Raw genomic sequence first — 26,898 nt, 5'->3', positions numbered from 1 at the left:
ATGGCAACTCGTCCAACATCCAACTCTCCAGCATTGCTTCTGGAAAAAGGGCTAACCTCGAGTCTAGTTCTTACGTTATCAACACCCAAACCCCCTGAGGCTATAAAAGTGAGACTATCCGTGTTTGTGCATTCGACATTATTAAAAGTCCACAAATATATTTCCGTTGTCAAAGGTTTGGGAACTCCAGCAAGGTGTGCTCGAACCCGGAGATATGTTCCCGATGCGGCGACGAAGGACATTAGGAAGAGGTTACAAAAAACGAAGTCCAATATGTAAACTGCAAGGGAAAGTATTCATAGTCATAATATAAATTGTAGAGTTTATATTAAAGAAAAAGAAATATAAAAAATAATTACAGTAGATAAACTCTCTTTTAACGAAACTCATAAGGAGTACTGAATAACGAGGTTTCCCAACTCCACGAAATGGAGTTTCATATTCTGAAGTACCAAGCCTTCGATGTTCTTCGCGTAAAACATTAGAAGGGATGATGACAAAAGCGTAACATCTTTTCATGCATAGTTGACCGTGACATAGTAAGGATGAAGGCTATTTAAACGAATGCTAAAACACTTTGGACGTTTTCACACTTTTTTCAAAAACTACGTAAGATATCCCAATGTAATATTTTAGTTGTATTATAGAAATTTTAAATGATTTGATATTTTCGTTTTGTAATATTACATATAATTACTTTATATATACTTTTCAAGACGGTTCTTTTTTCCTTACATTGTTACTTTTATTTATTTTCAATGAAATATTACAAAAATGTACGCCTCATATATTGTAAAATGTGTGTAAAATGTATAAAATGTATAAAATGTAATAAAATGCATAGTTAAACATAAGGTAAGATGCTTCACGGCTCCATTTCTTTTGGTTCCTGATAGAATTGTGCAAACCCTCCCCCCCCCAAAAAAAAATTATATAATCATGACGAAAATTAGACGGTTAGGTCGTACACAGCAAATTTATTATTTTAAAATGTCCTACCTTAAATATTCTTGCATCAAAGAAGGGCTCATCAGGGTTTCCTTCTCCATCTTCGTTTCCTATTTATTTGCCCTCTGGCTTGTACTTTCTTTGTCATCTATTATGCTTGTTTTTCGGAAAAAAAACTCGGAACTTGTCAACCATTTTCATAGTTTGCACTATATTAATGTTTAACTTATATTGTTCAGATTGTTCACAGACAACTCCAAATGACGTTCTACACGCACTCATCAAGATTTTGAAGTACCCTTGCATACTTTTTTGTTAAGGTTTCCTTTGATTTGTCATCAAAGACTGGCTTTGTAGCTATCATTATCTTTTCCAGTGTTGCATTTTAATTGTTTAATAGCAAGTAATTTATATAAAACCTCACCGTAAATAAACAGAGAACCAGCTTAAGACACGTTGTGAACTAAATTTGAGCGTGCAGCACAATTTAAAATGAAAATAAAACTAGTATACAATTTTTAGATACTATATGTAAGTTAGTAAAAACAGAAAAAAATATTTTCTTACCCTATCCTCTTTTATAGGTTTCAACATCTGAGGAATAGAACAATTATTAAAATACTAGAAGTTACCCGCGGATTCGCACAATTTTGCAGGTTTTGCACCTTTATGAACACCTCTTGTTCGAGTGAGTTTTACTTTCGTTGCCAATTTCTTAGTTTGTCTTCTTACCACGATCAAGGAAATATGTTAAAAAGTGTATATTTATGGTATTGTAATTTACTTCGATCTTAGTATTTTTGTTCCATAACTGATTTTGCTTCTTTCCCGATCAAGAAAATATACGTATTTACACAGCTATGAAAACCCTAGTTTTGTCAAAAACCAATAATTTAGGTTTCATAACAGTATTTAAATGTAAAGTAAAAGTTAACTACATTGTCTTATATGTGCACCACTAGCAGTTACCCGCCCTCGCTACTTTGCACGTAAATTAGTAAGTGTTGGTTCGAGTGAATTATATTTCCGACGTCAATTTTGAGTTTGCCTTGTTGGAACGATCAAGAAAATACGTTAAAAAGTTTATAGTTATTGGTATTTTAATATATTTGGTCTTAGTATGGTGTATTCAACAATTGATTTTGCCTTAATTCCCGAACAAGAAAATATAAATCACAGATTAGAGAAGCCCACTTCTGTCAAAAGTCAACTAAAATGAGTTTTATATCAGTCTTTAAATTTATAGTAAAAGTTTTAAAGTAGATCTAATACTTAGTATTTGATGAAAATGTACAGTAAAACTCTATTAACAAAGACACTACCCGTTTGTTTATTTACAAAAACTGAAAAGTATTGTTTAAAATGTTTAAAAAATATTTTAGTACGTTTAGAGCTGGATTTACTACATTAGTTGAAAAGCACAGTCCAGTGTACTTTCATCTGGCATAGTTCTTGCTGACTGTTTCTAAGGGAGTCTTCGGAGTTAAATTCTGACTATCTTATGTTTTAGGGCGTTTTCCAAGGTGAAACGTGAGTACCTACCCAATCGCTGAAATCTGAATCGACTTTAAAAGTAATGGTTATTGCTAACATTATTAGAAATTACTTATATTATAATGTACTCACTATAAATGTAAACAAACTAAAAATAATAAACAATGTTTACCCAGAACAGTTGATTTCATTTTAAACGTTCTTTAAAATAATATTTCACAACTTTAGAGACTAAGATGGCATATTTCACTACTTTAAAGACCAGTGAGGCGTAGCCCTGAGGGATTTTCGAAATAAGAATAAGCGTATATTTATCCCAGGGACCGTAAGAATATCCGAGTAAAATTTCAGATCAATCGCTTATGCTTGAAAACAAAAGAAACTAACAAAGACACTGTCGCATTTTTAATATTATTAGGACTATGTTTAATTTTTATTGCATATGATGATGATACGCACCCGAAATCCTTGTATCCTTTCAAATCATCTATCATTAAAATCAGCATTAAACAAACAATTCAGTAAGAATAATGCTTATTATATGGAAAACAAGCAGACAGAGCAGAATAGCAAAGCTGAAGACTAATGACAAAAAATAGTAGTTGAAAATAAGTGAAATAGTTTTGAATAAATATTAATTGGTTAATTCATATTTTGTAAACATTTATATTGTTTTGTTTTATACTCGGATTTTAACGTACAGCTAATGACTTAGGCTGCACTGATTCATTGATAAATAATTTAAACAATAAGTACATTTAAAAAAACGATGGAAAGATGGAGAATTTATGAAGTAAAAAATTACAGGATTTGAAAAGAATTAAGTGTTTAATCTACAGTAAGATTAGGATTACACAATATAAGGTTGTAAATTTAATTAGTTATAAAATATATTTGATTGAATTTCAGAAGAGAAAGAGTTTTCAGGCATAGTTGATCGTGCTTGTTCAACACAATAAGGTTTTGGATTAGGGCTTTATTTATTAGTAGCATGCACATTAAAATCAATATTATAAACCCAATTGTTAAAATATTTAAAATTGATCAATAATATTTAAAATTTCAGAGAATAAGTATGGATTAAAGTTGTTTTAGACAAGTTCAATTCAAACTTAAAAATCCAGAAAATTTATGTATGTATCTTTGCTAATTAGAGTTCGAATTGGAAGATGTGTAACCACTGATGTACCACAGGAGTGGCTTAATCCTTAAAAAGGGAATACAAAAAATACTTTGGTACTATAGGTTAGGTTTTGAGAAAGATTTAAAAGGTTGAAGAGGAATAATTTACTTGGAATGGTACAAAATATTAGGAAATATTGTTTTCTCTTGCCTTCTTGGAGGTAGCTAAAAAGGAAAGTATGATTCAGGGGATGGTAAAATAATTAGATAGTTCAACAAAGAAGACAACAAATGGTACTGATAACTCACATTTCTTCTTTTTTGTTGGTCACTTCAATGCGCTAAAGATTTGTTTATGAGGGAATATAAATAAATTTAGAGTTTGGGAATGTAAGTTAAATTGTAATGTTACTAAATATTAGTGCATGTATAGTTTTATTTCCCAGCACATGGTGAAATAAAATGTGGTAACTAACTATATAAAATACGAGCTAGAGATTAAGATGATTCAACAACTTTAACTGAGTTATTGATAAAATAACTCATTTGATTACATTACATGCGCGTTAATTTTACACGGAATTGGAATTAATAATGTCTGAAATAAGAAATTTGTAAAATAAGAAGGGGGAATGGAAGTTAAAAATAAATTTATAAGGAACATTAGAGGAGATAAATTACTATACTAATGTTTTATGATAACATTACTAAAACATTTTTAGTTGAATAACATTCTAAGAATTTCCTTAGAAAATTGAATAATCTAGAAAAACAAAGTTTCTTCTAAAACTATGTACTTAGAAGAAGACAAATATTTGGTAGCAAAGACAGTAAAAAGCAAGAACAAGCAATAAAGAAAACAGGCTTCAAGTAACTTGTACTATTTCTTACATTGATTCAGTGAATTCTTAAAGTTTCCAGGAAGAGAAAATTTAGAAAAGAAAGTTTCTGAAAAAGTTTAGTCACTTATTTTAACAATTAAACTTATTAAAGCCATATTATTTTATTTAGTATTCTTTATACACGGTATATTTTACTATCGTTAAGACACTGTATTAGTTTGCTGTATAACTGTATACTTACCCTAATGAAAAAATCATACCAATGCATTGACATGAAGAAGTAAGTAATTATAACATGAATATTGTGTTTCAATTGCATGTACACTTTCTTTAAAGCCTACTCTAAATGAAACTAACGTAACTGTAATGTCATTCCTGTACAGTTAACGCTCTTGAGTTATTTATAATTTGAATATGTGTGAAATACGTACAAGCAAGAGCTCTTGAGATTACTTGAGAGTCACCAAATCCACCCTGTCTTTCCGTCAGTAGCTCTTAATGAAATATCAGAGTATTGTCACTCGTCTGTACTTCAAACAAATTGTACTGAGAGCTCTTGAGACACTAGAGAATCACAAACAATAGTGACAACTCTCTGCACCCTTTGACACCTCGGCTCTGGAGGCATTTCACCCGACTGTTTTTAAAACGTTTGCAAGGAAGAGCTTTTGAGATTGCATGAGAGCGTAAACAAAAACTTTAGCCTTTCCGTAAACATCACTTGCCACTATATTTGAGGAAGTAATTGTCAATCGACCGTTCTTAATTTTGGGACAGTACCTGAGAAACTGTAATAAATACAAACATTCGTATCAATCCTGAGACACGTCTCGTGGCTAAATATTTTGGTTCGATTGTTTCAATTGTATAGTAAAAACTACTCCATACAATGTCTAGGGTAAGTCGGCTGTCAACACCTTGAGGCGTTCATCGTATTTCAAACGTTTTCCTAACCTATCTCCTGGGAGTTCCTCAGGGAGGTCCTTAGTTTCTCGTACATCAATAACAAACAGACTATCAATCTGTCAAACACGTCTCATGGCTACAAGATTTTCATAAGGTTGTTACAATTGATCGGTAAAAACTACTTTATACGATCTAGATATAGTATGTGGTAGTTTGATTCGGTTACCAAGAGATAACCGAATAAAGCAACATTGAGTGTGGCTCCTTCTCGGATAGGAGATCGCTTAGCATTCCTTAGAAGGAAAGTCTAGAAGGAAAAAGAGGAAGCCCAACATTTATTGTGTCAATCTATCAGTCACCTAGCAGAACTGTAGCTCTTCAGGCATTCATTGCCTTTCAAACGTTTTCCTGAAACCATCAGTGAATCTCCTTGAGAAGTTCCTGAGGTTATAGATCAATCACTAAAAGCCGTGTAAGTCTGTCAGACATTTCACTTGACATTGGTTGTTTATGGTTTTGTCACATAGTTGCTTTATTTATTATAATAATATGCTAGATATCAGTATTTTGCCGTCATTTCAGCCTGCACTATTATTTTAATGAAGTATTATTTTACTTCAATAAAGAAGATTTTCACAATTCAAAGAAATGTTTGTAAAATTGTTTTAACTGACGAGTAAAAACAAAAAGTGATCTAAATTACGCATCAGAAAATACTAACGCTTGTTATAAACTACTGAATACTTATAAGGTTGGTACTTATAAATGTAAGCTTACAACAAATCCATTAGTTGTCATTTTATAGCCGGATCTGCTGGATATGAAAACTTATATATGGGAATGATATTTGCTGTGTTGTCGAGGCTGTTATGTGTTCTGAACTATATAAGCGGTACTCTTAAAAATACTATATATTTATCAATGTTGACGTACGTAAATGTTTTTAGAGATCTTCTAGTGTGGACGTTTATTTGGCAACTCCGAGTTACTTAGATTGCCGTTCAATACTAATCTATAGATATTGTAATGAATTTAAAAAATTTTAAGTTTTTACATGTTACATGTAAAGTCCATTTATTTATTTTATTAAACATTGTACTCAAATATTTGTAGGAATATAAAGCACAGACGGTGGTAACATACAATACATGTACTATTCAAATCATGAATGTACTGTCACACGAATGTACAGGCCAACAGGCATTTAGATCAGTAATGCGAAATAATGATGTTCGCATAGTTTTAAAACAACTAAAACATCAAAATCAAATTTGTTAAAGAAAATAAGGATGACCTAATTGATACAAATCTATTTTGTGACCAAGGGTTGTCCAAATGATGTTTTAATTCTCGCCCATCTCCTCTCACATCCTTTGTGTAATGTAGCTGCATCAATCAGCACACAAGAAACTACATTTTTTGGAAAAGCGTACCTTAGTTTATTTTATCAATGGCGTAGTCAAGTGGGCATGAGATTATCAGATAACCGAATCATGCAACGTTGTGTGTGGCTCCTCCTCGGATGGGAGATCGCTGAGCAATCCTGTCCATGCGAGCAGCTCGCCTATCTGCCATTGGTGTTGATTTGGAAGGTAATGGTGCAATAGATCTTGGGCGTGAAAAATACATTTGAGCGATGTTTAGTCAGCTATATTGATAGTGATTCTACACATAACATCGGCACTGTAGCTGTAATGCTCAACGAGTACGATAACTAGTAAGATGTTGACTATCGACAAGACCGACACTGTAACTGTAAATGTTAACGAGTACGATAACTAGTGAGGTTTTGACTATCGACAAGATTGACACTGTAGCTGTAATGTTATCGAGTATGATAACTATTGAGTTTTTGATTATTCACCCTTCACAACACTAGAGAAACACCTTTGACACTAGAGAATCACAAACAATAGTGACAACTCTCTGCACCCTTTGACACCTCGGCTCTGGAGGCATTTCACACCGACTGTTTTTAAAACGTTTGCAAGGAAGAGCTTTTGAGATTGCATGAGCGTAAGAGCGTAAACAAAAACTTTAGCTTTTCCGTAAACATCACTTGCCACTATATTTGAGGAAGTAATTGTCAATCGACCGTTCTTAATTTTGGGACAGTACCTGAGAAACTGTAAATAAATACAAACATTCATATCAATCCTGAGACCGTCTCGTGGCTAAATATTTTGGTTCGATTGTTTCAATTGTATAGTAAAAACTACTCCATACAATGTCTAGGGTAAGTCGGCTGTCAACACCTTGAGGCGTTCATCGTATTTCAAACGTTTGTTTTCCTAACCTATCTCCTGGGAGTTCCTCAGGAGGTCCTTAGTTTCTCGTACATCAATTAACAAACAGACTATCAATCTGTCAAACACGTCTCATGATTTTCATAAGATTTTCATAAGGTTGTTACAATTGATCGGTAAAAACTACTTTATACGATCGATATAGATGTGGTATGTTTGATTCGGTTACCAAGAGATAACCGAATAAAGCAACATTGAGTGTGGCTCCTCTCTCTTCTCGGATAGGAGATCGCTTAGCATTCCTTAGAAGGAAAGTAAGAGGAAAAAAAGAGGAAGCCCAACATTTATTGTGTAAATCTATCAGTCACCTAGCAGAACTGTAGCTCTTCAGGCATTCATTGCCTTTCAAACATTTTCCTGAAACCATCAGTGAATCTCCTTGAGAAGTTCCTGAGGTTATAGATCAATCACTAAAAAGCCGTGTAAGTCTGTCAGACATTTCACTTGACATTGGTTGTGTTTATGGTTTTGTCACATAGTTGCTTTATTTTATTATTTAATATGCTAGAATATCAGTATTTTGCCGTCATTTCAGCCTGCACTATTATTTTAATGAAAGTATTATTTTACTTCAATAAAGAAGATTTTCACAATTCAAAGAAATGTTTGTAAAATTGTTTTAACTGACGAGTAAAAACAAAAAAGTGATCTAAATTACGCATCAGAAAATACTAACGCTTGTTATAAAACTACTGAATACTTATAAGGTTGGTACTTATAAATGTAAGCTTACAACAAATCCATTAGTTGTCATTTTATATAGCCGGATCTGGGATATGAAAACTTATATATGGGAATGATATTTGCTGTGTTGTCGAGGCTGTCATGTGTTCTGAACTATATAAGCGGTACTCTTAAAAATACTATATATTTATCAATGTTGACGTACGTAAATGTTTTTAAAGATCTTCTAGTGTGGACGTTTATTTGGCAACTCCGAGTTACTTAGATTGCCGTTCAATACTAATCTATAGATATTGTAATGAATTTAAAAAATATTAAGTTTTTACATGTTACATGTAAAGTCCATTTATTTATTTTATTAAACATTGTACTCAAATATTTGTAGGAATATAAAAGCACAGACGGTCAAGGTAACATACAATACATGAACTATTCAAATCATGAATGTACTGTCACACGAATGTACAGGCCAACAGGCATTTAGATCAGTAATGCGAAATAATGATGTTCGCATAGTTTTAAAACAACTAAAACATCAAAAATCAAATTTGTTAAAGAAAATAAGGATGACCTTAATTGATACAAATCTATTTTGTGACCAAGGGTTGTCCAAATGATGTTTTAATTCTCGCCATCGCATCTCCTCTCAACATCCTTTGTGTAATGTAGCTGCATCAATCAGCACACAAGAAACTACATTTTTTGGAAAAAGCGTACCTTAGTTTATTTTATCAATGGCGTAGTCAAGTGGGCATGAGATTATCAGATAACCGAATCATGCAACGTTGTGTGTGGCTCCTCCTCGGATGGGAGATCGCTGAGCAATCCCTGTCATGCGAGCAGCTCGCCTATCTGCCATTGGTGTTGATTTGGAAGGTAATGGTGCAATAGATCTTGGGCGTGAAAAATACATTTGAGCGATGTTTAGTCAGCTACATTGATAGTGATTCTACACATAACATCGGCACTGTAGCTGTAATGCTCAACGAGTACGATAACTAGTAAGATGTTGACTATCGACAAGATCGATACTGTAACTGTAAATGTTAACGAGTACGATAACTAGTGAGGTGTTGGCTATCGACAAGATTACACTGTAACTATAAATGTTAACGAGTACGATAACTAGTGAGGTGTTGGCTATCGACAAGATTCCACTGTAACTATAAATGTTAACGAGTGCGATAACTAGTGAGGTGTTGGCTATCGACAAGATCGACACTGTAACTGTAAATGTTAACGAGTGCGATAACTAGTGAGGTGTTGGCTATCGAAAAGATCGACACTGTAACTGTAAATGTTAACGAGTACGATAACTAGTGAGGTTTTGACTATCGACAAGATCGACACTGTAACTGTAAATGTTAACGAGTACGATAACTAGTGAGGTTTTGACTATCGACAAGATCGACACTGTAACTGTAAATGTTAACGAGTACGATAACTAGTGAGGTTTTGACTATCTACAAGATCGACACTGTAACTGTAAATGTTAACGAGTACGATAACTAGTAAGATGTTGACTATCGACAAGATCGACACTGTAACTGTAAATGTTAACGAGTACTATAATTAGTGAGGTTTTGACTATCGACAAGATTGACACTGTAGCTGTAATGTTATCGAGTATGATAGCTATTGAGTTTTTGATTATTCACCCTTTACACTCAACAAGCAGTGTTAACCACATCTATTATATATCAGTACTAGGATCTGTGTAACCGATTCCACACATTGTAACTATAATGCTTGAAGAACTCAGCGTTGGACGACCCGATCTTTGACAATCTATGATAGTGTTATTATAAACTTGACCTTCACTTATTAAAAAAACATTTCAAAGATATTTATGTTGTTTATTGACAATATGAAAATTATTGTAAACAAGACTATACAAAATTGTTGTCATATACTAAATAATTTAATGTATTATCCGACATGTAGTTTTTTTAACGAGTCCTTTTTATTTGTTGTCTCCTAGCTTTCTTTTATATCATACCAAATAAATGTGTTGCAAATATCTTCATGTCCGACGTCAACCAAACATTTAGACATCGATTATTTAATTTGCACTTGGCTTGCATGTGTTCTCTATATGTGTACTATGTATCAAGTCCGTCCGTCTGCCTGTGGCGGCGGGGGCGGGGGCGGCGCTCTATTGATCGGGGGCGGCAGTCGAGCCTCGTCGCTCCTCACATCTCCACCACCATCGTTAAACGAGCGTTTATTTTATCGTTATCGTTAATTGTATCTTAGATCATTCTATTGTTCTGTGAAACATGGTGGGCAAGATTATTCCGGCTTTTCTGTTCTGACTTTCTTGAATTTCCTCTGCCGACCCCAGGAGCTGTCGAGATCGATCAGCCTGTCCAGTCCCTCCACTTTACAACAGGTAGGACCTCATCGCCGATTTTCCGATTATGCCAAGCGATAATTTATTTAATTCAAGTAAAACATTACTCCGGTGGAAGGTACCTTATTAGACATTCAGCAACGGTTGCTGTCACAGCTGACAACTATCTGTAAGTGTGAAAATAATTACAATTAAATTATATATTAAGATAAATAATAGAATATTAAAATTTACAGATCTAATGTTCTGACACACTTCATTATCATTTAAAATCAGTTAATTTTCTATCTATTTCCCCTTTTGCTTCTTTTCTCGAAACGTTTATGCCACCATAGATAACATCTATTTCTTTCAACACTTCTGTAATCCATAGACCGAACGCTACGGTCGTATTTAATTTAAAGCCACATTCACAGATTTGGATTAAGCTTAAACCATAACTTAAAAGTCGCTGTCAGTGTTCCTTTTAAAACGTCCCAAAATTACGATGCGCTCCAGAAGATGGTTATGAAGATATTGATATTTATTTTGATAAAGGTTGTCACCTCAATAAAAATCAGAATGCATAAACAAGCCTTACTTAATTTATTGTCATAGTTGATACTATAATATAAGTAAAATTTGCGATTGAAATTTTCTAAAAAAAATTCTGTCAGATTGAAAAATTCCCATTTATTAAAATTACACATAGCCGATCATTTGAAACGAAGGACATCTGGTAACAAAATACGAACCTTTAAATGTTCATTAGTATCTGTAGGATAAACGACAAACATTGGAAGAAATCCCCGTCTCTGCATTCACCGCTTCAGGACAAAACACATTTGTGTACAAAAGGAATGTTTTTAAGAAATCTGTATATATATATATATATATATATATATATATATATATATATATATATATATATAAAACACCCTTATGTTGAAATGGTTTTGCAACCCTAAAAGAACTATATTTTAGTTTATTCACTTCTCGGTGATCTAGAACGATGAAAGTTTAAAAACACATACCTTATGCTTTCAACAGAAAAAGAGATTTTTCTTGCACATTAACTCCCCCCCCCAAAGAGGTTTAAGCTGGGTTGCAACCTCTAGAAGAACTATATTTTGTTTTTTAACTTTTCTATAACCTAGGACAATGAAATCTAAAATACACGTTTCTTGTGCTCTGAACAAAGTAAAGATTTTTCATGAAGACCTTGAAATGTGACACAGATATGCTCTCAAAAGACTACCGGCACCGGATATATTGACCGGAAGTAAATTACAATGTCCGAAAGAAGGCATTATTACGGAAGTAGACGTAAGATCATTGTGTGGGCATATATAGTTTTATGATCGTGATAACACTGCAAACGCTACTACAGCACCGGAAATAACTTAGACTTGAAGTAGATTACAAAGGCCGGAAGTAGTTGATTTTTGGCGGAAATTGACTTTTTAGAGCAACGTATTCTATATACTTTTTTGATCGGGACAACAAAGCAAACGCTTTTATGGCAAAACACATTTTATCGTAACTATATTAAAACGCTTTTTTTTACCAAGACTTCATAATTATGTATGAATATACTTTATTGCTCAGAGCAACAAAGCAAATGCTACTAAAGAAAGAGCCAGAAATGCCATATGCCAGAAGTAGATTATTATGAATGGAAATAGTTGCTTTTTCATCTAGAAATGTTTTTAGATTTAGATATTTTCTTGATCGGGGCAACAATGTAAAACCTTCTATTACAGACATTTTCAAACATGTATAGTATATTCTTAATCATGGCAACAATGCAAATGCACAGAACTAAGCCACATAAATACCTTATATCGGAAGTAGTACACTAGTTGGAGGTGGATGCGGTTTGTACAAAAGAACTTTCAAACCTTCATGGTATGTATTTCTTAATCGGGGCAACAATGCAAACTCTACCATGGTACCGGGAAAGAATTAGGCTGAGTGAAAATTTCTAGAACCGAAGGTTACGTTGACTAAAGTAGACTTCTCAGAGTGATTATGTATATATTTCGTATCGTGGCAACAAGGCAAATGCTACTATGGCGTGTGAAATATAAGTAATTCGAACCAGAAATGTTTCTTTACACGCTAAACCTAAAATAAACGACAGTGGTAATTTTGTTTAGCTTTTGAACCTCTCACCAACGAACATTGAAGTAATATGTACCTTGTACATGTCTAAATACTTATTTCTGATTCAAAATTAGTACAGAACAAAATTATAAAGTGCTTTAATAAGTTCTTTTACTATGGACTTATTATTCCATAAATCTGAACTGAAGTAAAAGTGTAAACAAATTTTTGGATCTATTATTCATTATACATAGCATAGAAATTTCCAGAGAAATTTGTGTATTTCGTTGATACCCATAAAAATTGTTTCACTCTCTGATTTCAGGGCCCAAAAACATTGTTCTTTAAACTTAGGAAATCGCGCGTACTGCCGCGGATAACTAATTATTGTTTACTATGCAAATAACGTGAATGAAAATATGAACATAAATAACTTAACAAAATATAGTAGAGAACAGCGAAGCCTATCACTCGAGTCGTTGGACAAAGTTTATTTCTGTGTGTCTGTATTTCTGCATGATATTTCGTGAACGAACTGGCCTAAAGATTTGGAATTTTACATGAAACGCCATTTCTACAAAATCAAAATCGATTGATGGTGTGTGTCCTTCCACGGATTTGGCTGAGCGTTAGCAAAGGGTGATATATTCTGAATTAATTGAGCTATAAACTTGAAATCTGGAATGTTTTCTTAAGGTTGTGACAAACTTTCTTCTGTCTGTCTTATCTATTTTCCGCTGGTTATCCCCGAACGAATTGTACCATGGGCTCAAAACTTTACATGCAAGTTCATTTCTGCATGGGCAACCTCGTGTTTAGTGATTGGTCCCTCTATGGAAACCCATTAATATCAGGGGCTCATAAATGTTTTGAATACGAGGATGGCGATAATAGGATTACACTAGCTGAGTATGCCATTACTTACACTTACTAGTGACTTGCTCATTCTATCTTATCTTATCTGCTACTCTTTTCAAATAGGGTAACCTTACCGGACATTCTACTAGTCTTTTCACTTTCATTTCCCACAGGAGCTCCTTCACTCTTTGGGGAGTACGTGAGTACCAACCACATGGTGCCTTAGTTGACCTTCCATCCTTTCCTTTATTTTCTTTATGGTAAGCTGTGTATTCTTCCTCTTCTGCGCGACAGGGGGACGTGAGCTCCTTCAGAATACTCCCGACTCCTCTGCGGAGTAGAAGTCTGTCTAAAGGGTGCCAAGAACCTTCTTTCCTCCGGTTCTTTATTGCCAGAGATCTGTAGAGATATTTCCTCTGTGCTCTGGATATTTTAAAAACTCTATCATATCTCCACCCACCGTATCCCATTTCATAAAATATGAAAAAGTTTAAAATAAAAATATTCCTCTTCACCTTTACACGTAAATTTTAGAGCCCGAGTGATACCATCAACCATAGACTGTTGATAAAACGAGATAAGCGTGAGGTTTGGGGGTGGATTGAGGATCCGGATACCCTGTGGCTTGTCTAAGAGAAATGCCCTCAATTGGACCCCCTTGGCGGGAATGTTTTGGCTCTCCCTCTGTACTGTGATCGGGATGTTTGGAGATTCCTATTGGGGACACCTCGCTTACGAACTTTGGACCTGAGCTTGGTGTTCATTGCAGAATTAAAATTGTTTTCAGAAGGAGTCGTTGTCAGTAAGCAGCCTTGTCACATTCAACGCAATGAGTCATACTCTTGCAAAGGAAAAATGAGAATATTCCCACACCCGCCACTGTACTAGGCCGAAAAGGTACAACCTTAAGGTCAAGGCTAGATGAATGCTCCAAAATAATTGACTGGACGTTTTCATGAACCTACAAACTTAAAACACCCTAAATGAAACTTGAATGGTTTTGGTATTTTTTACTTTAATAGAGTAAAGTGTAATTTGAGATTTGTTTGTTGTGTAGCTGATTATATTTTAGTTTGAACACCTGGTTTATTAAAAAAATATTGGAAGAAAGGAAAAAGTAAAGAAATGTGGAAGATGAAAGAATATGAGGAGAGGATAGGCATGGGGCGGCACATGAGAAACTGAGATTAGGCTTAGAATCGGATGAGGGAAATCCAAGGTTCTCGGAAGGAAAGTTTCGTAACTCCGTGAGCAGCCTTGGAGAATCGGAGGCCAAGGCTGAGAGTAGGAAAAGAATGAGGTCAGGGAAGGAAAGCTCGCCTCAGGGAGGAAAATATTCGAGGGATTAGAAGTTGGTGACTGTTGAAGACGAAGAGAAAATACTCCCTGAGAAACATCGATGAAAAGCCGGTCACCCTGTCAAAGAGGACAAAACAAACTGCCATAAGGATAATGGTTTTTAAACCACAAATGGAGTCTTTAGAGAAATGGCTTTAAGATAAGAGTTGGTTAATGCCAAAATAAAGAGCATGGCGGGAAATAAGGGATGAAATGAAGGAAGAGCATGTCAAGATCGTGGAAGTATGGTTTGAGAAGATGTGGGATAGCCGCTATAGAGGATGGCATCGATGAGGGTGCACTGCGTTGAAGACATTACGTTCAGAAAGGAAGTAGTGAGAATTCCGAAAGTGACAGGGATGAGAGGTCCAATTCTCCTTGTTCCAAACTGGTTAAGATCAGGCAAGTGGGTAAGGAAAGTGACGAAGAAAGAAAGCTTAAAGAGGCTGGTGAGATAATCGGAAATGGGATTAAAGGGGGGTCTCCATCGGCTTGGCAGCGTGAGTGGGGCACCAGCTCCTCCCCAGGCATGGCTTAGGACACATTCCTTTTTTCCCTGGATCACCTGGTGGTGGGATGTTAGATCAACACAGTTCGATACTGACGATACCCCGCTTAGGGTCCTTGAGAACCCTACCAACTTTTGGGGACCCCCTCCAGCATGAGGCTGGACCAGTCCCCAGTGGCCACCATCACAAGGCTCGGGGCGAGGCCGCCTCTATTTTAGGGATCTTGCTTGCCCTCTGGTACCCCAGACTCTAATATTATTCGCCTTTAACTTGTGGTACTCAAGTTTCCACTAAGGTGGACGGCAGCTACCAAGCTGCTATTCTGTCAACGTGCCTTTTCTCATTTCCACTAGCGATTTGTTCTTACTAAGAAACCGGACCGGGGAAGGCTAGTTCGTGTCAGTCCTGGCCGTTTAATTTTCAGCCAGTTCCTGTACGAGGGGCACAGTACGCGGTTTGTGGACTAAAAGTTCGTTCACAGGTCGTGCATCAACATGCTGCGCCTTAACGGTTGTAAACGATGAAGTGGGGGAGGGCGGTGAACGTCTGTGTCACCGCTGTGATCGGACCACGGTGCATGCGTGGGACTCACCGACGACGATGTCCGTGGTCTCTTAGCGGCATCACGCGGTACTTGATGTCCTCATCGTTGCAATCCGATCACTCCGAGGGTTGAGGTACCAGCGTGTCCCTCTGTACCGGCTGTTGGTCGGTCGTGAGGTTCCAGACGACTTAATTCGTCTCCGTCAGGTCATGGTGGTCGTTGATGACAGACGAAAGACTATCCGAATCGTCAATGTCCCTATGAGGACGGTTGGTCTGCAGTGTTCGAATGCCGGGACAGGAAGTCCGCAGCTCGCCCAGTTTTTACGCGCTGACAGGAATACAGTCTCCGTCGATGCGCTAGGTACGTGGGACAGAGCTATTTGGGACACATTGGTTTTCCTGAAAGTCTGACGGCAATATGGCGTTCCCCTCTCCCACCGTTGTGTCTCCTCGGCGATCCAGTGGAGCAGGAACCTCTACGACCAACACGTGATGTATGCGCTAACGTACCGTTAAGCTCCTGATCAGGATCCTAAGCTTATACTTCTAGGTTTAGAATCCATTTTCAAGTTTTAATAACGTTTGTAGATAAGAGTTATAATCTAATTATTGTTATTTAATATCTACAGGGTTTGTCCGGAAAGTAATAGGACTGATTTTCTTTCGCCGGACTGTACTTCGGAGCGTGTGCGCACCGACTGGATTCGGTAGAGGGCGTTCCTACCTAACGAACAAGAGGCTGGTCAGTTGTCTCCGAGCACCTGAAGAGTCAGAACAGGCATTTTCACGTGACATGTTTCTGTGAGTGGTGCAAAAAAAAAAAAATGAAAATGCAGCGTTCGTTAGAGAAGAGGCACACGATTAGATTCAGTGTGAAACTCGGTAAATCTGCGACAGAGACATTTGATATAATCAAGCAGGCTTACCCAGATGTTGCTTTAGCAAGAAGTGGTGTGTTTCGGTGGCACCAGGCCTTTTTGGAGGGCCGGGAAGAGGTCGCTGATGAAGACCGTGCTGGAAGACCTTCGACTTCGACAAACACCGACAATGTGACTCGTGTGCGCAAAGTTTTGAACTCAGACCGTCGACTAAGTATTCGTTTAATTGCCCAGATGTTACATTTACCGAAATCTGTCGTTCATGAAATTGTGACGGAGCATTTGAACATGCGCAAAGTGTGTGCGAAGATGGTCGCAAAAGTGTTCACTGGTGACCAGAAATTGCAGCTCACACCGCCTTTGTTGTGAACAGCTACCTGACCAAGGCCGGCATCCCAACTCTTCCACAGCCGCCCTACAGCCCAGATGTCCCAGATGGTCCCCCAGACTTTTTTTTGTTTTATCACCGGAAAAGGCAAGCATTTTGAGACGACAGAGGGGATCCAAGCAGCTTGTACCGCGGCTCTCAAGGCTATTCCGGAGAATGCCTTCTGTGACGCCTTCAATGCTTGGAAATCGCGCTGACAGCGCGGCATCGACTCAGAAGGAGCCTATTTTAAAAGTTTTTAAAGAATGGTAACGATTTGCTCAATAAATTTTTTTTAATGGACTCAGTCCTATTACTTTCCGGACAAACCCTGTATATACATTAACTGTTACGCGTTATTAGTATTTAGTTTAAGTTTTGAATATACTTGAATGAGTTGTAATTAATAGCTTACGCTCTATTATTTATAAGGGATATGCTGCATATGATGTACGTTTACCTATTGTTATATTTTAATGCATTACAGTTTATTATTGGCATTTATAGTGAGATCTTGATTGTGAAAAGAAACTAAAGACAAAAAGAAGGCCCCAGTTAATAAAGCAATTAAATACCCGAAATAAACAAGAAGACATAAATATATTAAAATTAAAGAAAAATAACCTATGATTCTCAGTTCTAAGGGTGCAAGAGTAAAGGAAGAATTAATGGAAGTATGACATAATGACAAATGGAACGATGCCTCGCTATATGAATTTCCGACTTGTGCTGGGGGTGGTGGTGGGAACAATGGCTTCGCCTAACACCTCCCTCTATGGGATATGGGTGAACGTTTACATAGTCTCACTATCCACAAGGATGTATCGAGAACGATTTCGTTCGAAGACCTTTAATTTTGATCGAAACTTAAATTATATAAACACAAGAATGAATTGAGATGCATGTTTATAAAAGATTTTGCTGAGCGTCATTAAAGCCACTCAGTAAAATCACTCAGGCTGGTAAAGTTTCTGTACTAGTGGGATTCAAAAGTCTCTTTTCTGTCTGATCGTGTGTCCGCAGAACATACCTAGAATAATATGAGCTAATCTTTTCGATAGAGATCAATGTATATCCTTGTCAAAGTGTTACTCTTAAAAAGAATTCAATCGTAATTTTAAAGCCATTGTTAAGAGGAAGTTTTACAACACTACTCGTCAAGCATTAAGAATGAGACACCATAAAGTTGTAAAATAATGTTGTTTGTAGTATGCCAAATATACTGTAAATAATTAAAAATACAAGTATGAACATACTAATAAGATTTAATTAATTAAATAATTACTAAAATAGGAAAGGTTTAGATAACATTTCAAGTGAATATTTTTGAGAGAGTATAGAATATAATTTGGCCACTCTCTGTAATAATCTACCCAACATGTAGTCTCAGCTAAATTTCAATACAAAAGCACGGCTACAGCCTCATTACAACAGTAATTACATTCGCTTCTTCACCGCTCTTTCACACTCTTGTTAAATTCAGCTGCCGGCTACGTTTTCTCCGCAATTATTACATAGACTTTCGTGGGATCACGAACACTTCAAACGTGTATGGCTAACGTTCATTTAAAGTTCCTATTTCTAACACCAAAAAGCTTAGCATTATTTCTCTGAAATTGTTTAATAAGACTGAAAAGCATACAACTAACACAACAAATTCTTTTCCCCGTAAAAAGGTTACAATAAAAATAAGTGATAGCCTACTTTCCTATAATAGGTATGTGTAATATATTCTTACAGTCTAAAAGCAAAAAAGAACCCAAATTCATTTTATAACCCTTTCAGAACCACTAAAGAGGCTCAAATTTTACTATGGGTGAATTGAATAGAAATAATACTACCTGGTAAAATCTAGTATCTAGCCATAATTATGAGTTCGATAGTTTGCACTCAAATGACAATGCAATGAATACAACAAAGCAATTTGTATGTAGAAAAAAAAATACTGGATAGGAATATAGCAAGATTTACGACTACTAAGTAATTCATAAATTACTGTTACCTAAACGTTTGGCTGAGCGATAACAAGTGCTTGAACATTGAAATTTGGGGGAATATCTCTCATTACGAAATTAGAATACCCAATCTACTTTAGTGACTGCCTCTCCAATCCAATGAAAGGAAGGACACTTTTTAGGACTAAACTATCTCTTAAAAAACAAGTCGATATCCTTTAATCTCAAATTTTGTATAAAAAGTAGTTTGAATTTTTTATAACATAAATAACATTCACTATTTACATCCATTCTACAAACGTCAATTTTGGATAGACTCAATGAAAACTATAGTTTTAGAGAAATCAACTTTTTTCAATTTATGTTCAAACTAGAATACCCTAAGTCTGAGCGGCAAAAATAACCATGAAGAGAATCAATTTTTTTCTAGTCAACTGCCTGTCAGTCATCACAGACGGAGCCAACAACCAGCACCCTGGTGCGCGCATGACCAGAATGATCAGGGCCTCATAAGGACGGGCGTTTCAGTCAGATTGAAACTGATCTCTACGTTGCCGAGGGATATTTTGATTTTCTCTGTTTGCACTGGAAATCATTGTTACATTTCTGAGTTATTAAAGCTACAAATGCAGTTATTAAAGCTACATACGAGTTATTAAAGAGACGCAGTTCCTCGTCGAACAGCAATCTGATTGCCAGCTACCAAAATTGCTGGAATATCGCTCAATGAATGAGGTCGTTTCGACTTAAAAGTGCAATGTCACTAACCTTATTCTTGTTCTCAAAAACTTTTACCAAAACGATTTCCGTCTTTTCTTTTTTTCCCACTGCTAAGTAATGAGTTTGTTCTATCACAACGGTGGGCATCTCTTCATAATCCATGACGCTTGATCAAGAACCAGTAAAATGTTAAGCGGAAGATTGCCAAACGAGTGATTGCTGGCTCGATTGCTTGCTTGATTGCTAGGACAATATATTTTAAATTTGGTACTGATATTAAAACGAAATATTGCTACAATTATAAATCCATCTTTGTACAAAATGTCAAGTATATTGGCCAGTTCCTTTTCGAGATATCGTCCGGACAGAGAGACAGATAGGCAGAAATGACATTTTCCAGCCCACGAGTGATAGGCTTCGCTAAAGCTCAGCCAATAATACACGTAGTGTAATTACTGTACAATAACCACCTATGTACCTGTATGATAACCTTATCGTTAATTCCTTCAATTCTATTCTAGCGATTTGGAATAGTGTTTCTAACCCCGATGTATTAAGGGGATTGCCGCAGTTAACGTGTTATTATCTGAAACTCACGTTTTGTCTCAAAAATCAGTGATTTTTATTGGTCACTACCATTTAAATGCTATTATTTTTTCAAAATGGTTTTAACAATAGATAGGTGTGTTGTTAGAATATTGATCCTTTTCCGAAAAAACAAAATGTGGATTATTTTAATCGACATATTATATGGTTCTCAGTCCAGTTAACCTTTATTCCTTTTCATTTCTTCACTAAAAATTAAAATTACCGCATTCCAATTTATTGTATTCGCTCTTACAAAAAAGTTAAACCTTTATCTTTCAGATCTAAATCCCTGACTCGTTTATAACTCATACGTTTCGAGTTTAGTAATTTTTAGGCACCGAGTTCCATCATGTAGTCTCTAAGTTTTATTGTGATTAATTATAGACTTGCTAATTATATTATAACTTTTGTTTAATAACTTTACCAATAAGCACAAGTTTGTATCTTTGTTATTGTTGACCATAAAGTAACTCTTTCGTCAATAAAATTCAAGATCAAAGTATCAGCCGAGCTCAGTTTAAGTAAAGCTCACTTATTTTCAACAATTTAATAAAAAGGTATTTACTCTGACGGAACAGATAGTGGCAGTTAATTTGAAATATTAAGGGGTTTTTATGTTAGTACAGCGCTTCTCGTTGTTTCAAGTACAATTACGCTTTAACACAGAATCACTTATTCTTTAACTTTTCAGATTTAAATCTTATGTTCAGTTTATTTATATAAGACCCAATAGCTAATATATTTAAAATGTGCGGCTCTAGGTTTTTAAATGTTAATCGTACTCATATTTCATTATATTCACTATTGTAAATGTAACTGGAACTGCTTACACATCAAAATTAATTCTGAAGACAATTGAAATTACATAAAGTTACATAAGTTAATTTTACAACAAATTAACTTAACTTAAAATATAGTTTAAATATTGAATGTGAAGACAGTTTTAACTCAAAACTAGCTGGTACCCGCGGCTTCAGATGCAATTTTCAAAATCGAAGTCTTTATACTACTTATCAATAGCGCTTATGATGTAATATGATGCATTCCTATGGAATTGTTCCAACTTTAAGTAGGCAGGACATAGAAGGAAGGAGGATCAGAGTTTAACTTGACTCTTATATCACATTTTGCACGTGTAGGAGCATTTCTGGTTAATTATTTTTCGAATATTGCCGTCATCATATCTGAGTCTGGCATGTCGCCCCGATCAAGCAAATATAGATATTTGTGTCTCGAAACCCTACTTCGGTCAAAAAACTTCTACTTCCGGCTCTTGTAATCTACTTTAGGTCTAAGATATATCCAGTTCCATAGATGAGTTTGCCTTATCATCCCGGCAAAGAAAATAAACATACATACTCGTATGTAGGACTGAGAAGCCTATTACGGTTTAGAGGGAAATCCTATCTAACTCCCAATGGATTCTGGCCAATGGCGCAGTGTAGCAGGTACATCGGTTATCCCGAGATAACAGGATCAAGTAACCTCGAGCGTGGTTGCTCCTTGGATGGGTGACCGTTGAGTGATCCTGTCCTTGCAAGCAGCCCGCTCGCTCGGCCATTGATGGTGGTTCGGAAGTCATCTTTAAGCTGTTGGTCCCAGGTTAATTATTGGAGCGGTCTTCTTAGCCTTAACTTCGCCTGGTAAAATAAGAAATATTTACTTTTAACTCCTACCTATTTTCGGTAGAAGGTGGAAATACTTAATAAGTTCATGCATCATTTGAAAATAAGCGTTTATACAGATTTGCGTTAGAGAAGTATTGTTTTTCGGAGTGTAGTCTGGAAAAGAATGTATCGTTGAGGCATTTTAGTATTTATTTCTATGTATCTCCATAATCCACTTTAAAATCCTATATCACAATGACAAGGAAGCCCTCCAGTTTCGAGACTTACTTGAAAACATTCACAGCTTTGTTCATTATGGTTGGGTTGTAAAACGTATTTGAATAGAATTTACAATGCCTTTAGATGTTTTAAATTTGTCACTGGCGCAATCTCGAGTAAAAGTTACTACATAACGTATTACTATCCATATATATATATTATCCATACATATTAACTATAAACTTTGTCTTTGCTATCTGCATCACTACTGATCAACCACTGTTCTATAATTTAAATTGTAAAAAAATGTTTCTGCCTCTTCAACGAATTTGAAAATGTCATCAGCTGTTAAGTTTCAGCTAAAATGTAGATTATAAAACGTAAATATTACCATTTTTCCTAAACTATAAAATATTCCAGTTAACATTTCATATCTTTCTTTTCGTATAAACCTTCTTCGGATTTCAACGAATATTTTACAAAAATAATTAGCCGAATTGGTCCAGCCGTTTCCAATATTAGCGCTTACCAACACATTTTGCGATTCATTTTTGTATTGTAGATTTATAATATAAACGCTAATAAATGTGTACTAAAACTGCAAAGCTTTAGAATCTTTTTAATATTCAAATATAGTAGGGGAGGGTGCATTTTAGAAAAAAATAACCTTAATGAAAAATAGGGGCCCGTATGGAGTTGGTGGAAAATCTTAAATGTAAGTATAGGTCGAAGTGCATGCCATTTTAAAGGTACTTAATTAGTATAACAGCGTGTCGCAAATTTTACCTCAAAAGGTTAATCCCAAACAAAGTTTCAATACTGATCGTATGTGTAAGTTCAAGAATGGCTTAATTTTACTGTAACCATATCACATGAAGCTACAAAACTTAACAGATGATTAATGTACACAAACAACTACTTTAAGATGTATTCAGTGTCCTGCTACTCTTCATTTCATTTCAGCTTCTTCTACAATACGGTATCATGCTATTGTTACTAACCACTAAACATTATTAATGTGAAATTAGCCTAATTAAAGCAACTTCCTGAATTTTATGCTGAATTTAAAGTTTACTTTTCAAATCTTTAAACCACCACCATATTGAAACGGATAAAGCCTTTGAAGTGCTGTTTGTGGCATACTTCTTAGCTTGACTAGCCCTTAAAACAATGTGCACATCAACCTATGCTTACATTAAAATTTTGTTACTGACTCCTCGTGGACCGCTCCCGTAGAAGAAAATCAGGACATTGAAACTTTCGAGCGTCGCCATTTTGTTTAGGATTAACCTTTTGAGATCTAATTTACGGGACGATCTTCTACTAATTAAGGACTTTAAAATAGTATGCACGTCGACCTATGCTAAGGTATAAGATTTTCCACCAACTACTTACGGGCCATTCCCCTGGGGTAGTGAAGAGCTACCGATTGTAACAAAAAGTTTATATTTATGCTCTATGTCACTGTGTAAAGTTTTATATTTGTACGTTTAGAGTGTAGGAGATATTAGACCGGTTCAAGACTTTTCAGTACTCCTGTATAATAAAATATTAATATTTATTAAATAATACTCCACTTATACAATTTATTTTATCACTTTGTACATATAATTGGTTGAATTACTCTTCAATTCAAAATCCTCCATTTGACAACTAAACAAAAACAGTACTGCGATTAAACGTTTCTTGGAATAATAAATACCGATATCGGTAACGAATATTTAAACTTTATTTATAAAGAGCAGTTTGAGTAAAACCGCAACAGCTACAAGTGAGTGCTTCTCAGAAAGATGTTCTTTTGAATTATTTATTAGAAAAGTTGAGCAGTTTCAATCTGCGCCTCCCAGGCCTTACTGGGCTCAAGGAGTTACACTTCGCGCATACACAAGCGTGTCCTTTGTCCTTTGCTTGCAGAGTCAGATAACCTTTCAATAACTAACGTACTTCATAATTGAAAATCAATTCTTTCTTTGTTATCTGTTGAGACGTGAAGTTAGATTGGAAGGGAATGGGAAGTTTTTGTTATTTATAAAAGTCTCAAACCGAAAAATACCTTGCAAATTTGTTCTCATATTATGTCGTAAATAGCACATGTGGAGATAAAGATGAACAGTATACACCATTAACACGTAGAATAACAAAATGGCTTTCACATGCCGGACAGGTGAACGGTCAACCGATAATCCGACACTGAGCAGCATTTGGTGGTTGGATTATTCCGACTTTTCAAAGAAGCTTAGGTCCCTTAACTTAATATATTTTCCATTAGAATGGTATTTTTACTGCGCCACCAGTTCCAGTTAAATTTACGTCAGTGAATCACGGTTCATATTTTAAAAATTAACAACTTCATATATTTTAGACGTTTACAACAATATTCGCAAAAAACAGACTATTAAATACTATCGTAACACACCATATTTTATTGATGTCAAATGCGAATTACAGTCACGAAGTTAGAAGCGGTGTTTCAATTGTATGTTTCCACTATTACGTCATAACTGTATATAATATTTACGAATTATGAATGAGATAACGAGCAAACGAACTGCCAATGAATGCGAAAATAAAACAACAATGGCAAAATTGATATATAGTTTATTTTCTTTCTAAATTGTATCAAACACATATGTACACTGATACAATTGTATTGATACAACTGATATAATTGGTGGGTCATTTTATTCACTGTCCAATGACACCATATCACCGTCGGAAAAAAACTATATTGTTAATATACGAAGAGGCTATATCACGACGATTTTGGAGAGTCGCGAAGTCATTGGTCACCAGTTTTTGTGTTTAGGGGACAAAACAATGAGATTTCTATGGTCTCCAGTTCTCGGCTCAAGCTAACCATAACGCCACCCTCTTAGAGGATCGGCCCCTTGCCAAGTCATCGTGTACGACAAGTTCCCGAGGCCTCGATTCTACTTTGAAGAGAAAGCCGGTCACAATTTTTTTTCCGTTTGCGCGTGTTTTTGCACGACCAGTACAAACATACAAATTTTACTTAACTTGTAGAGGTATTACTTATTAACATACATTTACAAATTTAAAATAATTCATCCGTAAAACTAAGTTTTCTATTTTTTACTTGAGGAAAAATAATAATGGATCCGTTATAGATACAAGATGCGATACAGTGTCTGATTTTTATTAAATTCTGTAGGAACGACTTTAAGAAAACATTAGGGTTTAAAATAATTTAATAATTCTTGCTAAAAGTACGGTAGTTAAATATGTATTGTAACTTTGATTAAATATTCATTACATCATAGTAAAATATATTATTGGCATCTGCATACATATTTCTTGCATAAATCATTTCCTGGTAATGTGAAATATAAAGTCTACAATGTCAGGAGGTGAAGCCTTTACACTATTTTGGTATTATTTGTTACATATAGCCTATTCTCAGAGACATCTATTACATGCATTTTTACTACGTAAATTCACCATCCAGTAATACAAATATAGTAAATTTTACTGATTAAAACTAGCAAACTTTTGCAAAAGAAAGGTATAGTGTAGACCTATTTTCCCGTTGCGACGAGACGAGCTGTGGATCGATCTACTTGACTTATTAATTATCTGACTCTCAGTTACTCCAGTTAACTTGTCCTCTTCTTTTTCTCTCAAAGGTAAACTTAACACATCTTAATTTATGTTACTCATTTTACGTTTACACACATTTTCTAACAAGGGATCACCTTGCTAGAAGATTATTCTACATGTTTTATAATTTTATAAAAATGACTATCTATTCCTCTTTGTGTTGTTAAAACTTATCACAATGTAAAAAAATACTCAAAGAACACAACTTTTACATTCTAAAATATCTCTGACATACCAGACTTAATTTCTCTTAATTAATGTTCTCTTCTCAACATGGACAAAACCAAACTTCCCTTGTTGTGAACATGTTGGCTGGGAGTAGCACGTGGAAATATAGACATCTTCAGGATGCCGTGGACAATCCTCATAGCCACATTTCTCTCACATGCTATTTTGCGCAATAAGTTTCGATGTTTGTTCAGTCGGTGGCCAATCAATCCTAGTTCATTGAGACAAAACTGGTCAATTAGATGATTGTTCCTCGGAGATATTTGCTGACAGTTCACAGAAAAGTTTCGATGTTTGCCTTCTTGAAGGGCAATCCTAGTTCATATGAGACTAAACTGGTCAAGTAGATGATTGTTCCTAAAAAATATTTGCTGACAATTCACCGAAAATTTTCAATGCTTGCCTTGTTGGAGGCGAATCCTAGTTCATATGAGACAAAACTGGTCAAGTAGATGATTGTTCCTCTGAGATATTTGCTGACAGTTCACAGAAAAGTTTCGATGTTTGCCTTTGCTGAAGGCGAATCCTAGTTCATACGAGAAAAAACTGGTCAAGTAGATGATTTTCCTCAGAGATATTTTATGACAGCTCACTGAAAGGATTTAATGTTTGCTCAATTCAAGGCCAATCCTAGTTTATTGAAACAAGGCGAGTCACACAGATGATTGTTTCTCAGATGTTTACTTACAGCTCCCCATCAAGTTCCAACTAATGCCTTGGTGATGGT

General features: G+C 35.4%; 1 protein-coding gene across 1 annotated transcript in view; it reads left to right on the top strand.

Moving 5' to 3' along the window:
* The first annotated feature begins 10,477 nt into the window (after window positions 1–10,477).
* Window positions 10,478–26,898, top strand: part of LOC124354216 (sodium- and chloride-dependent transporter XTRP3) — a 114,085-nt gene continuing 97,664 nt past the window's right edge. The window contains exon 1 of the mRNA XM_046804508.1: window positions 10,478–10,694. The gene's annotated coding sequence lies outside the window, so the exon portion shown is untranslated. The remainder of the gene's footprint in view (window positions 10,695–26,898) is intronic.

This window comes from Homalodisca vitripennis, chromosome 2 (genome assembly GCF_021130785.1).
Source record: "Homalodisca vitripennis isolate AUS2020 chromosome 2, UT_GWSS_2.1, whole genome shotgun sequence".
Taxonomy (NCBI): Eukaryota; Metazoa; Arthropoda; class Insecta; order Hemiptera; family Cicadellidae; genus Homalodisca; species Homalodisca vitripennis.
Note: the sequence above shows the minus strand (reverse complement) of the source record. Positions and strands in the feature narration are given on the sequence as shown.